The sequence below is a fragment of the Meriones unguiculatus genome, chromosome 16, assembly GCF_030254825.1.
Source record: "Meriones unguiculatus strain TT.TT164.6M chromosome 16, Bangor_MerUng_6.1, whole genome shotgun sequence".
Classification (NCBI taxonomy): Eukaryota; Metazoa; Chordata; class Mammalia; order Rodentia; family Muridae; genus Meriones; species Meriones unguiculatus.
The window spans coordinates 27,363,589-27,370,921 of NC_083363.1; the positions used below are offsets into that span (position 1 = coordinate 27,363,589).

The 7,333-nt window shown below is 40.0% G+C and overlaps 1 pseudogene; it reads right to left on the minus strand.

Moving 5' to 3' along the window:
* Positions 1–568: 568 nt before the first annotated feature.
* On the minus strand, positions 569–1,360 carry LOC110557985 (small ribosomal subunit protein eS24-like; annotated as a pseudogene).
* Between the last annotated feature and the right edge of the window lie 5,973 nt (positions 1,361–7,333).

Genomic DNA, 7,333 nt, shown 5'->3' on the forward strand with positions numbered 1-7,333 from the left:
TCTAACTCAGACCCTGGATTCACCAAAGGCCCCTGGTTCAACTTAAGGAAGACATTTTAAGAAAGAAAGGCATGAAGAAAGTAACATGGTGCCTTTCATTGAGGTTTGTAAGTTTGTGGGACCGAGTCTCTCTCTATAGTTCAGGCTGGCCTGAAAATTACCAGGAGCCAGGCAGGTTCTGAACTCTCAAATGCAGGGACTCTAGGTAGGTGCTATCACATCCAGCCATTATATCTTCTTATCATCTTCTGAGTCTGGAGTTTAGTTTGTCCTTTGAATGGTAAAATAGTTAAAGTTGTTTAAATATATTATACTCTGCAGCACAAAACTAACAGCAAAACAAAACAACAGTAATGGGGCCCAGCAAAGAAAACAACCCTTTAATGTCTTAATGTCTTGAGTAATGTTTGCTGGGTGATTACTACATTAGTAGTATGTTTTAAATTTATACTGTGTTAGTGCTCAAAGATAATTCTAGAAGTTTTCCAGTCTTTTATTTTTTGACACATGCAAACTTTTAGTTTATTAGCCTCACCCTTAGAAATTGGCACCATCGAAGCAGATCAAGTCATTCCTTGAATCTTCCCTCCTTTTGCTGCAGCCAATCCCCACTCACTTTTTTGCCAGCACAAATGCTATCCTTTGCAGTTCCCTGGATCTTCTTCATTTTGTCCTTGCATTCCTTTCTATTTTCTGGAGATCTGTCTTCACATAAATGTCAAGTCCCAAAGAAACCTAGGGCAAGTCTCACACAGTACCTGTGGCTCCTCCCAGCACTTCTCACCTTACCCCTACCCTAAACCTCTCCAGCCCAGGAACTGGGTTTCCCCTCCCTCAGTTTCTCATTCCTATATAATCCAGCCTTTTCTGGCCTCTTGTTCTTCTCTCTTTGGACCTCTGCTCTTGGCTTCTGGACCCTCTTTTGTCTTCTCACCTCTTCTCTCCTCCCTTCCCCCCAAGGCCCTGTTCAGTCCGGACCATTCCAGATGCTTCTGGCTGAACTCCCCCTTCATATCTACAATAAAAGCCTTCTCCTCAACAGAAACTTTTAACACTCACATCCTCATTTTCATTCTATAAAGGCCATGTCTTGCAAGCCCATGTTTAAGCTCATTCTGTTTTGCATAATACGAAAAATCATAGATCATGCTGAAGCCAGTTGTGTTGCCACTCCAAAGAGGTTTCTGAATCTGAAAACAAAGGTGACATCTGGTGTGGTTTTATACATTTTGGCTAGCCTTTCTCGAATTTCTGTCTTTTGTACTGTTGCCTTCCCACGGTGAAGGACATCAAGAACCATTCATTTCCTCTGAAACAGATGGTCAGTCATGAACTTCCCGGTATGGATCATTACTATGTTGCTCAAGGTGGCTGTGGTCCCCAAGCTGCCAAGGAAGAAAAGAGTGAGATTTTTCATTCTTTTCAATGATGGGTAAATGTTAGGTGGAAAACTAATTCCATCTCAAGGTCAAGGTTAGGAGAGTTAAATGAATATCTCAGAAAAAGAAACACGTAGGATAAGGAAGGAGAATTTTGGGAATTTTTGTGTATTGTGTCTTGCCTATCTCTCCTATCTGTGAATCCTCAATCGATTGACTGGCTTAGGGAATGAGGAATCCATTGCACCTATCCAAGTCATTTCCCCATCTCTCATCTAAACTCTGAATTACTGGAAATTATTTTCTGAGACAACATCCAAATTTTAGGTGATTGTCCTCCCAAATTCTGGCAGCTAAGAATGACTTTTAAAGTGCTTAATTAAGAACGATTTGTTAATGATTATTATCCCTTTAAATAACTTCCTTCCCTTTTTCTTCCTTTTAACTGTATATATTTTCCAAAGGTCAATGTTTTCATTCCTTAGGCTAGTTCTTTTTTTTTTTTTAAGTTATTTCCTCCCTTTTGTCATTTAATAAAGACGATCCCTTCTGTTATCTGTCCTTTGATCCTTTCCAAATCAGCGGTGGTTGCCGTAAGTGACGGCTGGGAGACAAGATACCAAGTGCAGTAGCTAAATTTAAAGAGCAGCCCTTGCACCTGTTGTTAATTGGCAATGCCCAGGCTCCCACACAGAGCTTCCTCCACCCCCTGCTTCCCACCAACTGCAGCCCATGGCCCAGAACCTTCACGCTTCCCCTTGGTCGTCAGTATTGATAATGATCATATACATTCTATTAAAACCAAGAAAAAATACAGTAGTTTTGATAGTTACTTAGTTTAGATTCGAAGAAGGTGAAATTTGGGCCACACTCATCATAATATTAAAGCTGCATCTCACCTTGAAGTAGGCAGATTCCTGTGGCCAGGAGCCAGCCCAAGAAGGCTCCTTTAGACTGTTTTCTGTCTTGTGAATTCTTTTAGGTATTGCTATTGGAGATGCCTATGAATTCCAGTGTTGTAAAGAACAGACAACTGAAGGAACAACTGACATTGTCTAGATTTAGCTTTAGTTAACTTGCCAGATTGGCAGCTCCTAACCTGGAAGAGTACTGTAGGACAAAGGCAGTGACATAAGGAATTCTGTTACAGGATACACTTAGAATTGTGAGGAGACACTGACTGAGGCAAAGAGCTCTAATGAGAATTGGGTATACCAGCTCCTGTCAGTAATGCTAGCAAATGTGTGGTTATCCTGAGCTACTTTAGACCACGTCTCAGACACTGTCTCAGATCTGGTACCAAGCAACTGGGAAGCAAAGTCACCAGCAAATTATAGGAGCTTGCGAGAAGACTTAAGTTTTACCTAGATTTTTACTGAGAGAGAGGGGTGTACTTAAAATTATATTCAATTCCCTCCCCCCCCGAAACCCAGATGGCTTTGGGAACAGCAGAAGCAAAAAGCTGGGGATGGTAGTTTTGAGGAGTTCAGGCATGGGAAACAGATCTGTGGGGAAGGGACTAAGCAAGGAGCCACTTCTCTGTCTGAAATTCCACTACATGTCAGCTGGGCCTTTTATTACTCTGGCTGGTGCCAGGTTTCATAATCGTGTGAGCTGAATTCCTATGTACTTAGGAGGCGTGCTATATTTGAGTACAAAATTAATAACTTTGATCACTCTAGAGAGAGACAAAAGGCTTCCTAGCTCTAGTAAGTATCAAAGACTGCAAGAGGCCATGAGCCAACACAACACAAAAAGACAGCTTTAAAATTCGCTGCCTGCCTCTCGGATCAAGAGAAACATGAACAAAGACAGTCCTACCTGATCAAGTACTGCCCTTCTCAGCTCCGGGTTTTCTTGGGGTTCTGTGCATGAGAGAAAAGACTGTAGAGTGCATGTTCCTGACAGAAACTAAGATTAGACCACAGTGTCATTGAGCTATAAGGTATGGAGTCAGACATCCTTTGGAAATCAAGACATGAGCCTCCTGCTAACAAACATTTTTGAAGGGATATGTAGATATATTTCTGACTTGGTGTGGGTCTGTGTTAAGAGTTGGGACAAGTGGGAGTATTGAAGGAAAGAGAGAAAAAACAAAGAGAACATGAGTATGTTTATGTGTATAATGAAGTGAAAATTGATATATAGAGGAAAAGATACATATGCATATACAGAAAAAGGATTTAAGAGTAGTTAAGCCTCTTCAACTACACTGATGAGAAATATTTACTGTGCAGACTGTGTGCCAGAGAAAGAACAACGAGCACGTGAAGGAGGAAGTTGTAGGAACTTGGTTACAGCGATGGAGAATTTACTTCTAATGGGGGTAGGTGAGAGAACTAAATGGGAATGATGATGTTCTGAGAGAATGAAGCAAGAGAGAGAGAGAGAATAGGGCTGGGCTGTGGCTTCCCACTAATATCTGAAGGCCACACCTTTTCCTTTTGTTCTTTTTCGTGTGCTCTTTCCTGTTCACTCAGAATTGCTCATACCACTCGAATAATAACTCACATTATCAGAGAACCAGGAAACACAGCCCCCAAACGTCTGAGGAGATTCCTTTCGTGCTTTTCTCTAGTTAGTGTGTGTGCACCTGTCCACCCTACCAGTTCTGGAACCCTTAGGCAAATATTCCATTGAGTTGAGTCATAGCTGGGAGCTGACTTCAGCATACATTTCTAGTAGGGAAACCGCTTAACGTTTCATGCTCAAAAAAAAAAAAAAAAAAAATGCTTTGATCGGTTTTAGCTTAAAAAAAAAAGACAATTTATTTTTAAGGATTGGCAAAGAAACAGTTGTGCAACTGTGGATGTTTAATGGCCATAGTTTTAAATTATAAAATTAATATGCAGGTGTCCCTCCATTTAAATTACTCAAAAGAGCAGGTGTCCCTTAAAACTTCCCCAAGGCAATGTGCTTTCAGGTTTATTCCTTTACCATCACTGCCTAAATTATATAATATGATATACATGTTATAATGTATATTAGATATAATTTTTTTCTTTTTTCTTTTCTTTTCTTTTTTTTTTTTTTCAAGACAGGATTTCTCTGTGTAGCCTTGGCTGTCCTGGACTTACTTTGTAGACCAGGCTGGCCTTGAACTCACAGAGATCCTTCTGCTTCTCAAGTCCTGGGATTAAAGGCATGTGCCACCATGCTCATCCCTATATGTTGTTAAATTTGTTTTTGCATATTCATTGTTATTATTATTTGTGTGTGCATGTGTGCATGGCACAGGGCATGGTTGGAGGTTACACTATAACTTTTGAGACTTTGTTCTCTTTCCACCTTTTCTGGGTTCCAGACCAAACTCAGGTTGTCAGGCTGGCATAGCAAGTCCCTCCTGTCTGCTGAGCCAACTCACTGGCTTCCATATTGTAGATGTTATTTATATCCTATACATGACTTCAGCCAAGCAAAAGGCTGAGAAGTACTACATTTTTATTTTTTCTTTTTTCTTTTTTTCTGAGACAGGGTCACATACAGCCTAGGCTGGCCCTGAACTTTGGGTACCTGAGGATAATCTTGAACTCCAGATTATTGTGTTTCTAATTCACAAGCACTGAGATTATAGGTATGTGGCACTATGCCCAGCTTGTTTATTTATTTATTTATTTATTTTGAGACAGGGTTTCTCTGTGTAGCCCTGGCTGTTCTGGATTAACTTTGTAGACCAGACTGGTCTCTAACTCATAGAGATCCGCCTGCCTCTGCCTCCAAGAGTGTTGGTATTACAGGTGTGTGCCACTGTACCCAGCTGCCCAGCTCACTTTTGATAAAGACTAAATATATTAAAGTGTGAAAGTATTCATAGGATAATTTATTTCACTGTTGTTATTTTTTTTTCCCTTTGAATTAGGGGAAATAGGGTCTTGTCAATGTAGCTCAGGTTGGTTTTAATCTTGGCACTCCTCTTGCCTGAGCTTTCCCAATGCTGGATTATAGAAACATGGCAACATACTTATTTATTTTTTGAGATAATTTTTTTCACTAATTAGGACCAGTCTGGTCCTAAGCTTGTGGTCCTTCTGCCTTAGTCTCCCAAGCGCTGGAATACAGGTGTGTGCTTCCATGCCTGACTAATGGATAGTTGCTTTTGTAAGTGGTTGAATACTATTTTGTTGATAAATTAATGTCTAATTTACTTGACTGAGTCTTTATTGGAAGACACTGAGGTTAACTTCAACTTTTTACAAAGTATGTGTGTTCTTCTATATAAATATATTACTTCCTGGAACAGCAGTTTTCATCCTGTGCTTTGCATCCATCCTTTTTGACAAACCTCTATCTTCAAAAATATTCATTATGATTTATAACAGTAGCAAAATTACAGTTATAAAGTATCAATGAAGGTGATTTTATGGGGGCTGGAGAGATGGCTCAGAGGTTAAGAGCACTGGCTGCTCTCCCAGAGGTCCTGAGTTCAATTCCCAGCAATCACATGGTGGCTCACAACCATCTATAATGGGATCTGGTGCTCTCTTCTGATGTGAAGGTGTGCATGCAGATATTGTATACATAATAAATAAATAAATTAAAAAAAAGAAGAAGAAGAAAGTGATTTTATGGTTGGGGCCACCAAAACTTGAGGAACTGTATTGAAGGGTGGCAGTACTAGGAAGGTTGAGAAGCGCTGCTGTACAATGATCGGCGTGTCCCCTGGTATGTGAATGACTACGAATCTTTCTTAGGTTCGAGGATTCCTTTCCGATGAGCTCCTGCACTCTGATCTTAGTAAACTTGACCAACCAATTTCTGTTATCTTTTGCCTCTGTGGGAAGGTTTTATTGTGCTTTTTATCCTGGGAGAAAATAACTGACAATTGTTTAGAGCAGGAACTACATGATAAGAACCTGGTTTAGTTGGTAGCTCCTCCAATTATGTAGCCTAACTTAGGGGCATCGGTGATTTAATTTTCATAGATATGAGAGGATGTATTTTGGAATACAGGTTTGAAACTTTTAGCAGTGTCTCTAATTTCCAATTTGCACATTTTTTTAAAGTGTGTCTTTTTTCCCCCATTTTTTTGTCTTTCCTCCAAACATCTAGCAATGCAGCCTGATGTTCACAGTAGTCTTCCTGCCCCCAGCTTCCCTAGATATCTGATTCCAGCTGTGTGTTGCCTGACCTAATCTGGTTCTTTTTTTTTTTTTTAAATGCCCAGGACTAAATCTCAGTATTGCAGGATAAACATTTAATTTCCATCTGTGGGAAAACAGAGGAAAGGCAATTCCAGTAAGATTTACCAAAGTGTAAAAGAGAGAAAGAGAAAGAACACTTTTGGCCCATTCCCAGGTTTGGCAAAGTTGAAAGAAAGGAAAGAAAGAAAGAAAGAAAGAGAAAGAGAGAGAGAGAGAGAGAGAGAGAGAGAAAGAGAGAGAGAGAAAGAAAGAAAGACCCAAAAAGCTAAAATTCATGGTGAATGGAGTAAAAGGGCACAGAGGAGTGAGAGAGAAGGGGAAGTGTGCAGCATGGATAAATACATGAAAAACTGTTGGGATAAATATAGATGGGCAAGAGGTGATTGTGAATGAAGTTGTTCCAGCAATGCCGTGAATTCCTAATGGGGGGGGGTTGTAGCACACAGCTGTTGGATTGAGCACAATTCCTCTGTTCCAGGTTTCCACTTGTTAGGAAATAAAGCTCTTTTGAGTTTCACTTGGAGAAGTCAATCATCTAACTGTTCTGGGCTAGGGCCTAAGAATTGACCCAGAATATTTACTCCATTGTTTGGCCAAGAAAGCAATTTTAGTCAAACTTTAAAGACTATTATTAGAACAAGTAATACATTTTTTAACTTCGTGTAAAATTATATAAACAATGTTTACTTGATTTTTTTATATTTTATATTAATCACAGGTTATTTATTTTGTATCCCAGCCATAGCCCCCTCCTTTGTTCCCTCCCATTCCCACCCTTCCTCCCTCATCTCCTCCCTGCCCCTTTCCAAGTCC